Raw genomic sequence first — 10,376 nt, 5'->3', positions numbered from 1 at the left:
GCCTTTACATTGGGGTTCACCCAATGGGGGACTTCCATTGCCTTCGAGTGGAGTGATGGGTCCTGACTGTGGTTTGTGCGTACGCACCAATCAGCAGGTCAGAATACGCAGCCTTTTTTGGAGTCCTTAGAGGGGATGCTAGAGAGCGCTCCCTCTGGAGACTCCATCGTTTTGCTGGGTGACTTCAATGCTCACGCGGGCAATGACAGTGAGTCTTGGAAGGGTTTGATTGGGAGGAACGGCCCTCTTGATCAGAACCTGTTGAAAGAAGTGTTATTGGACTTCTGTGCTCACCACGGATTTTCCATAATGAACACCATGTTCAAGCATAAAGGTGTTCACACGTGCTCTTGGGACCAGGAAACACTCGGTCGCAGCTCAATGATCGACTGCGATTGTCTCATTGGACTTGGGCCTAATGTCTTGGAAACTCGGGTGACGACATGGGTGAAAGTGTCACCTGATGACCAGCTCATGGTGAGTTGCCTGGTCTGACATAAGGCCCAAATGTATTGTGAGAGCCTGCTGGGAATAGCTATCAGGAGGAGTTTCAACTCCCACCTCTGACAGAACTTTGTTCATTTTCCGGGATAGGGGGGGGAACATCGAGTCCGAGTGGACAATGTTTCACGTCTCCATTGCTGATGCGGGCGATCAAAGCTGTGGGAAAAAGGTGATCTGTGCCTATGGTGATGGCAACTCCTGAACACATTGGTAGACACCAACGGTTTTACTGACATGTTTAAGATTGTTCACCCTTGGTAGTCCCTATGGGGACTGGTTGTCTTACAGATGCTAATCTGCTGCCCAATCATTGCCGCTGGCGGACCTGATCTTTGTTTGTGTGTGCGCGTGTACACATGCGTGAGTCCATTCCCCAACAAAAAAAAAAAAAGTAAAGTCATTGCTGGATTGTCTAGCAATAAACAAAATGGGTAATAAAAATGAAAAATTTGTTGTCCTCCAATCGGCCAACCAATTTGTGTGGAAAATGTGATGGGCACTCATCGATCAATCCCTTTCACTGTTGATCACAAAAATGGATCATCCTAGACTAGTACTTTGAAGGGTGTAGAGTCTGCGGAGTGTAGCAAAAGGTTGTGCAGTCAATCCGAATTTGAGCATGCTACAGTCTAATTGACACGCATGTTGGAGTTTACCTTGAAACAAAAACGCACAACAAAAATTACCTATTTTTTTTAAATTAAAATACATCAATTACAAATGCCCATCTTATGCTAACAATTAATTGAAAACAGTATTGACAGGCTAAATAATATTAGCATTTGATCATGGAAGAAATTTCCTTCCAAAGATTTAACACACACACACACACACACACACACACACACACACACACACACACGCTCTAGCAAAAGATGGTAAATTTAACAAGCATGGGCATATGCTTCCATCCGTCTTCTACCGCTTGTCAAAGTCGGGTCCTGGGGGGAGTAAGTTTAGAAGGGACCCCCAGACTTCCCTCTCCAGAGCCACTTCATCCAGGTCTTCTGGGGGTAACCTGAGCCATTCCCAGGCCAGCTGACAGACTGTCTCCAACATTTTCTGGGCCATCCACGAGGTCTCTTTTCGGTGAGACATGCCCGGAACACGTCACCAGGATGTTCGGAAGGCATCCAAATCAGATGCCCCAGCCACCTCATCTCTCTCCTTTCAATACAGCGGCGCTACTCTGCGCTCTTCCCAGATGACAAAGTTTTTCATACTCTAAGTGAGAGCCTGGACACATTGCGTGGGAAACTCATTTCGGCCACTTATATCTGGGATCTTGTTCATGTACAGCTTTTGACCATAGGTGAAGGTAGGAATGGAGATTGAGCAATACATAGAAAGCTTTCTGTTTTGACTTAGCTCTATCTTTATAACAACGGACCAATACAAAGTCCGCAACTGCAGATGGTGAACCGATCTGCCTGTCGATCTCGTGTTTCATTCCTCCCTCACTTGCGAACAAGGGCCCAAGATACTTAAACTCCTACACTTGATGCAGGATCTCATCCCCAACCTGGAGAAGCCACGCTACCCTTTTCCGACTGAGGACCGTGGTCTCAGATTTGGAGGTACAATTTTCATCCCCGCAGCTTCACACTTTACTATGAATTGCTCCAGTGAGAGTTGGTGATCGTTTGATTAAGCCAATAGAACCACATCCTTTGAAAAAAGTAGGGTTGCAAGACTAAGGCCACCGAACCGGATCCTCGGTACGCCTCAGTTGGGCTGAGAAATTCTGTCGATAAAAGTTAATAGAATTTGTAACAAATGGCAGCCTTGGCGGACTCTCACTGGAAACGAGTACGATTTACTGCGGGCAATGCGGACCAAACTCTGACACCGGTCATGGGGACCGAACAGCCTGTTTCAGGGGATTCAGTACCCCTTTTTGCAGATTACGTGGTTCTGTTGACTCCATCAAGATGTGATCCCAAAATTTTGCTGGAGCGGTTTCCAGCAGGCATTCTATCAACTGATGTTCTAACGTTTTGGTGTGTGCTAAGTAATTTAATTACACTAAGTTATGACCCTTTAATTCTGTTATGCTGTAATGTCTGTTTGATTGGACTAATTGGAAAACATGAACTGGCTAGAGCAATTAATTTCTAAACTTTATGGTGCCAAGGTACATCATTTTCAATTGAAAAACCTCACGGCACACCAATAAAGGTCATACCTGTTAAGTGGTACATTTTCGGGCAAATATGAAAACTGAAAGCTCATTTTAAAATGTGTATGGCGAACACTGTAAATCAAACTAACTACAAACTACAATCTTGAGTGAAAAAGCCGGAAGCCAATATCTGCCGAGCTTTACGTGCATTGATGCCACTGAATCAGCCCCTGGCTGATTAGAAAAGTAGCAAGAGACTTTTCCGCTTGAGAATTCCTCAGTTGTTTCCGGTCACGTTGTTTTCAACTAACCTGTTGAAAAGTCTAAAAAAAAAAAAAAAAAAGCCATATTGTTTAAATTACAACTAATCATATTAAAAATGGTAGAACCACCAAGAAAGTAAAGGAAAGCGCATGGATGGCATCCAACAGTGTGGGAAACACAGACAGGTGAAAACACAGCTTAGATTCAATTATCCACAAAAGGTTGAGATTCATCCTGTGTGGAGTGTAGAGTAGATGCAAAAGGTGTCTGCCTCTGGATTTTATGACCTTCACAAGCATTTCAATACAAATGGCCACAAGGAAGTTGTTCATAGGATGAAAACATTCAAACCCATCCATCCATTTTCTACCACTTCTCCGGGTCAGGTCGCAGGGGAAGAAGCTTCAGGAGGGATACCCAGACTTCCCTTTCCCCAGCCACTTCTTCCAGCTCTTCCAGAGGGAACCTGGGGCATTCCCATTAGTGAATATTTTCACCAATCAATTTTCTTAGCTGCTTATCCTTACAAGGGTCGCAGGAGTGCTGGATGACTGGATATATGGCATACCTTCACACCCAGTTCAGGGTTAGAAAACAAAAAGTGTTAAAAACACAGACTAAACTGGTCTGTGGTGCAAAAAAAGAATGGGGACAACAGGCTCAAAGGACCGAGGCCAGAGGTGCTAACACTTTTTCAGCATCCAAGCTACTTACAAAATGACCAAGTCAAAATTATCTACCAATGACAAAAATATCCATCCATTTTCTGAGCTGCTTATCCTCACAAAGGTTACAGGAGTGCTGGAGCCTTTCCCAGCTGTCAATGGGCAGGAGGCAGGGTACACCCTGAACTGGTTGCCAGCTGCAGGGCACATTGAGAAACAACAGTCACAGTCGCAATCACACCTCGGGGGGATTTGGAGTGTCCAGTTAATGCTGTGTTTTTTGTGATATGGGAGGAGCCCAGAGTACCCGGAGAAAACCCACGCAGGCATCGGGAGAACGTGCAAACCCCACAAAGGGAGGGCTGGGATTGAACCCGGGTCCTCAGAACTGTGAGGCCAACATGCAAATTTTGTTGCCGAACACAACTTGCCTGCCAAAGGGTTGCTAAATGAAAAGAGGATAGATTTGAAGATTCCAAAGCTGGGGTCTTTTTAATACTTCGAAAATTTTACGTATTTCTATTTCTAAATTTTGAATCTGTTTTTTTTTTTTTTAATGTTTTTTAATTTTTATTTTAAACAGCCACAAAGTAATACTTAATGAAACTTAACAGATTTGAAGGACTTTTCCAGCCAGCGTACAAAGATGAAGACGATTGCAAAGCATTGCCTGGCTCCAACCTACACTGATCTAATCATCACAAGGTGCAAGCCTCATGCTTGATGAAAGCAATGACAGAAATGCTCCTAAAAGATGAGTCATGGGGCCTGGTTCTTTGAAGGAGAATGTACAAAAAACAGGCTCCTGGATTTATCAGAAATGATTTCAGGAACAGTTTGAACAGTTTTTGAAGTTGTTTATCCAGTTTTCCAAAAACAAGAAATTCTTTGGAAAAATTGTGTTGGATTTGCAAGTGATAATTGTAACACCATGATTGGCCGCTGAAGGAATAATTGTGATCATAATTATCATACATCTGCTTCCAATAAAAGAAATGATTTGCTCTGCTCTAGATAACGTGGCAGCCTCTTAGCAAGAACACAAACATCTAGTCATCAGAACTGTTAAAACTGCTGCCTGTTAAAGAAATGATGACCACACGTATTCACCAATCTTCCACACATGCACACGCACATGAACAAACATGTACACCTTGTTTCAAACTGTTTTGCTTGTCCTCTCCTTTTTGTAACATCCATGTAAATAATGGGCGTCTTAAAACTAAATAAATAGAAGTGCTGAGGAGAGGATAATCAGAGAGTGCAGTGGTGAATTGTACGAGACAGTTCCTCTCCTCTCCTCTCTCCTCGCGAGACTTGAACTGGTGTCTTTGTTTCCTTTTTTGTCCTGTTTAATGAATGTCTGATTGGTGAACCTGACAGCCGCAAAGATTGTTCTGTCCATATTAAAAGTTCAGAATTGAAAATTTTTTAATTGTGGGCTCTATCTGCCATTTAGAAAGCCTGTGTGTGAAATCAGGACTGAAATTTCTACCATTTGAAGTAGTTGACATTTCCATAGATATTTTTTCTTTTAACACAGTCACAAAGAATTCAGGAATTCAAAGTTGACAGAATACTCAAGCTTTGCTCTAGAAGGTTGGTGTCTTTCGGAAAGTGATAGAGAAGTCCGTACAACGCACTCAAACGTCATTTCACAGGATATCAGAAACCCAAGCAGGCAAGGTACAAAGAATAACAGACTTAACCTAACTCTAGCCCTGTTACAAAAACAGAGCTGAAGCTGAATTTTTTTACTTCATTATATAGAGATGAAAGTGGACTTTTGTGGAAATTCTTGAAAATATAAATGTGAGCACTGAAGGTGTGAAGTCCTGCTAGGGGGGTCCGGGGGCATGCCCTCCCAGGAAATGTTTGGAAAAAATGGCTGTGGTGCATTCTGGCAATATCTGTGAACAAAATTCAGACAAAAATTAAAAGTAAAATTTCTAAGTCCTGACCAAAAAAAAAAAAAAAAAAAAAAAAATTGGGCAGAAGTTGCCCAAGGGTCAAGCCCAGATTTTTTTTGCCTCCATCCCCCTATCACTGGATAGCACAAAATCACATTTGTCAGCAAAATATGCTTAAAATATGACAGCTTACCTCAAGACAAATTAATTAAGTGAACTATTCAGTAAAAAGACATCTAAAATTGTCATTTTCCCCACATTATACATATTATAGTATAGATTTAGAATATACACGAAAATATAGCAGAGAATTTCTACACCGTATAGCAAAGCATGTTAAAGACGTTCATCTGTCGTAATTACTATTAACGTTTAAGTCTCAAACTCGTTATGTCACGTTGTACTGATACACTCGACCACATTGCTCAATATCTTAGATATAGATCTAGTAATAATAGTATAATGAGTGGCCTTATATATATATATATATATATATATATATATATATATATATATATATATATATATACATACATATACACACACACACACACACACACACACGCAGTCACTCAGATTTGAAAAATGTACGGGTGTGGTCAGTGATACTCGCAGATAAAGTTGCAAGTGTGATTAGGGTTGGCCTTAAAATAACTTACTGGATTAATATAACATAATTGTAAATTAAAAATAAAATTAACAAATATATCACTATAATAGAAAACTAACATTTAAATCTCAGAAATGATCATTTCCAATTCCAACTGATATTAGTAGAACATGACAAAACAGTATTTAAAATTTTTCATCAATAAAAATTCTTGATCTGACAAACTTTATCTGAAGAAAAGTTAAATGCACTGGGCTGTCAAGGAATAAAAACGAATGGTCTATACTCGCAATGTTTTGAAAATGCTGAAAGTTTAGTTCAACATAAATCGGCGTTCGTGGCAACAAGGTAGCGATACATTGGAACAAACATTCCTGTCGGCAATCGTGACGTATTGTTGTGGGGGGGGGGCACGCATAGCAGGACTGCCGTAAAAAGGAGGCTGGCTTCCTAGAACGCGCCTTTATGTGCATGCGCTCGATGTATTGGCCACACTTGAATAAGGCGACGAGGTGGATGATAGTCTAACGTTCTTTTATTGTTGTTTTTTTTCGCCGTCACACTACCTCACAATCGACGCAATGAGGACCTCTACTGTAACTGAATTTCCTTTGCGCTTTCGACCTAACTTTCGTACATGCTCAGTACGGTTAACTTGCATTTCCTGTTTCCGGGTAAATACCAGTTGTTTTGGAGCGGGCTTGTTTAGTTTACAACGTTTATGAAATAAACACTTAAATTAATGTCAAGACCACACAAAATAAGCGACGTCTTGAGAGAATGCAAGGGGAGGGGGTTTACTGTTACTAGTTTTAGTGCCTCAACATGGCTACGCTCGTGAAAGCAAAACAATGAACTCAAACGCATGTTCGTTCAGTGTTAACTAATATTCTGATTAATTTTAGGCAATTTTTCCTAAATTTTCCAGAGCAATTTTCATGAAAATTTAAAAATCCGGAATTCCGGGAAAATCTGGAGGACTTTCATCACTGAAAACAAGACCAAAAACTTCGTATATACATTCAGGATATCGAAGCCTTTATCAGTTTGTGACTAACTAAACCAAACACCAACTTCAAAAATGCTTACCAGTCTTTGTTTCTGTGAAATAACTCATTACTATGTTAGTTATCATGAAAAAACATATTATTACTACCATAGTTGCTGTTGGAATGAGTTTGTTTCTGTTAGTCTTACTCTGAATTATTCTCTTTGTGAGACTGAGTGACTTAGAGTGTGACCCAGCGACTACTGGGAGGCGATGCCCTCCTGCCGACCTCAAACGGATACGCCCGAACACTGGGAAGCGATGTCTCCAATCTGACCTTAGCGTGTTTCCCTTCTGACGTGAAGCAGATACTCCTCAACACTGGTAGGAGTTATCCCCCTTCTTACCACAAGTGCATATCTCCAAATTCCATATACATGTCTGAAATGAATGCCATACTAATCTCTTTTGGGTTTATCAAGAGACTGTTGCAGCCTTAAAGAAATATGTACGTTAGTGTTTATGTTGGAGTAGCTATCATTTTTACTGTGAGCTTGTAACCATGTAACACTTTAACCTGAGAACACTGAATAAAGGTTGTGAGTAAAAACAAGCAGGAATCTTCTTTTCCTTTCGGCTTGTCCCGTTAGGGGTCGCCACAGCGTGTCATCTTTTGCCATTTTAGCCTATCTCCTGCATCTTCCTCTCTAACCTCAACTGCCCTCATGTCTTCCCTCACCACATCCATAAACCTTCTCTTTGGTCTTCCTCTCGCTCTTTTGCCTGGGAGCTCCATCCTCTGCATCCTTCTACCAATATACTCACTCTCTCACCTCTGAACATGTCCAAACCATCGAAGTCTGCTCTCTCGAATCTTGTCTCCAAAACATCCAACTTTGGCTGTCCCTCTAATGAGCTCATTTCTAATCCTATCCAACCTGGTCACTCCGAGCGAGAACCTCAGCATCTTCATTTCTGGCACCTCCAGTTCTGCTTCCTGTTGTTTCTTCAGTGCCACAGTCTCTAATCCGTACATCATGGCCGCCCTCACCACTATTTTGTAAACTTTGCCCTTCATCCTAGCAGAGACTCTTCCGTCACATAACACACCAGACACCTTTCGCCAGCTGTTCCAACCTGCTTGGACCAGTTTCTTCACTTCCTTACCACACTCACCATTGCTCTGGATTGTTGACCCTAAATATTTGAAGTCGTCCACCCTCACTATCTCTTCTCCCTGTAGCCTCACTCTTCCCCCTCCACTTTTGTCATTCACGCACAGATATTCTGTTTTACTTCGGCTAATCTTCATTCCTCTCCTTTCCAGTGCATGTCTCCATCTTTCTAATTGTTCCTCTGCATGCTCCCTGCTTTCACTGCATATCACAATATCATCTGCGAACATCATGGTCCAAGGGGATTCCAGTCTAACCTCATCTGTCAGCCTATCCATTACCACTGCAAACAGGAAGGGCCTCAGAGCTGATCCCTGATGCAGTCCCACCTCCACCTTAAATTCCTCTGTCACACCTAAGGCACACCTCACCATTGTTCTGCTGCCATCATACATGTCCTGTACTATTTTAACATACTTCTCTGCCACACCAGACTTACGCATGCAGTACCACAGTTCCTCTCTTGGTACTCTGTCATAGGCCTTCTCTAGATCCACAAAGACACAATGTAGCTCCTTCTGACCTTCTCTGTACTTTTCCACTAGCATCCTCAAGGTAAATAATGCATCTGTGGTACTCTTTCTCGGCATGAAACCATACTGTTGCTCGCAGATACTTACTTCTGTCCTGAGTCTAGCCTCCACTACTCTTTCCCATAACGTCATTGTGTGGCTCATCAACTTTATTCCTCTATAGTTCCCACAGCTCTGAACATCCCCTTTGTTCTTAAAAATGGGAACTCAAACACTTTTCCTCCATTCTTCAGGCATCTTTTCGCCCGCTAGTATTCTGTTGAATAAGTTGGTCAAAAACTCCACAGCCATCTCTCCAAATTGCTTCCATACCTCTACCAGTATGTCATCAGGACCAATTGCCTTTCCATTTTTCATCCTTTGTAGTGCCTTTCTGACTTCCCCCTTGGTAATCATTGCCACTTCCTGGTCCTTCACACTTGCCTCTTCAACTCTTCCTCCTCTCTTATTTTCTTCATTCATCAACTTCTAAAAGTATTCTTTCCATCTATTTAGCACACTAACGCCACCAGTCAACACATTTCCATCTCTATCCTTAATTACCCTTACCTGCTGCACATCCTTCCCATCTCTATCCCTCTGTCTGGCCAACCTGTAGAGATCCTTTTCTCCTTCTTTCGTGTCCAACCTGGTGTACATGTCTTCATATTCCTCTTGTTGAGCCTTTGCCACCTCTACCTTTGCCCTACGTCGCATCTCGATGTACTCCTTTCGCCTCTCCTCAGTCCTCTCAGTATCCCACTTCTTCTTCGCTAATCTCTTTCCTTGTATGACTCCCTGTATTTTGGGGTTCCACCACCAAGTCTCCTTCTCGCCTTTCCTACCAGATGACACACCAAGTACTCTCCTGCCTGTCTCTCTGATCACCTTGGCTGTCGTCGTCCAGTCTTCCGGGAGCTTCGGTTGTCCATCGAGAGCCTGTCTCACCTCTTTCCGGAAGGCCGCACAACATTCTTCCTTTCTCAGCTTCCACCACATGGTTCTCTGCTCTACCTTTGTCTTCTTAATCTTCCTACCCACCACCAGAGTCATCCTACATACTGGCATCCTATGCTGTCGAGCTACACTCTCCCCTACCACTACTTTACAGTCAGTAACCTCCTTCAGATTACATCGTCTGTACAAAATATAATCTACCTGCGTGGTTCTACCGCCGCTCTTGTAGGTCACTATATGTTCCTCCCTCTTCTGGAAATAAGTGTTCACTACAGCCATCTCCATCCTTTTTGGAAAGTCCACCACCATCTGTCCCTCAAAGTTCCTTTCCTGGATGCCGTAGTTACCCATCATTTCTTCATCGCCCCTGTTTCCTTTACCAATATGTCCATTAGAATCTGCACCAATCACAACTCTGTCGCTGTCTGGGATGTTCATAACTACTTCATCTAGTTCCTTCCAGAATTTCACTTTCAACTCTAGGTCACATTCTACCTGTGGGGCATAGCTGCTAACCACATTATACATAACACCCTCAATTTCAAATTTTAGTCTCATCACTCGATCTGATACTCTTTTCACCTCCAAGACATTCTTAGCCAACTCTTCCTTTAAAATAACCCCTATTCCATTTCTCTTCCCATCTACTCCGTGGTTGAATAATTTAAA

The sequence above is a fragment of the Syngnathoides biaculeatus genome, chromosome 14 (genome assembly GCF_019802595.1).
Source record: "Syngnathoides biaculeatus isolate LvHL_M chromosome 14, ASM1980259v1, whole genome shotgun sequence".
Classification (NCBI taxonomy): Eukaryota; Metazoa; Chordata; class Actinopteri; order Syngnathiformes; family Syngnathidae; genus Syngnathoides; species Syngnathoides biaculeatus.
The sequence above is the reverse complement of the archived record's forward strand: the minus strand, read 5'-3'. Positions refer to the sequence as shown.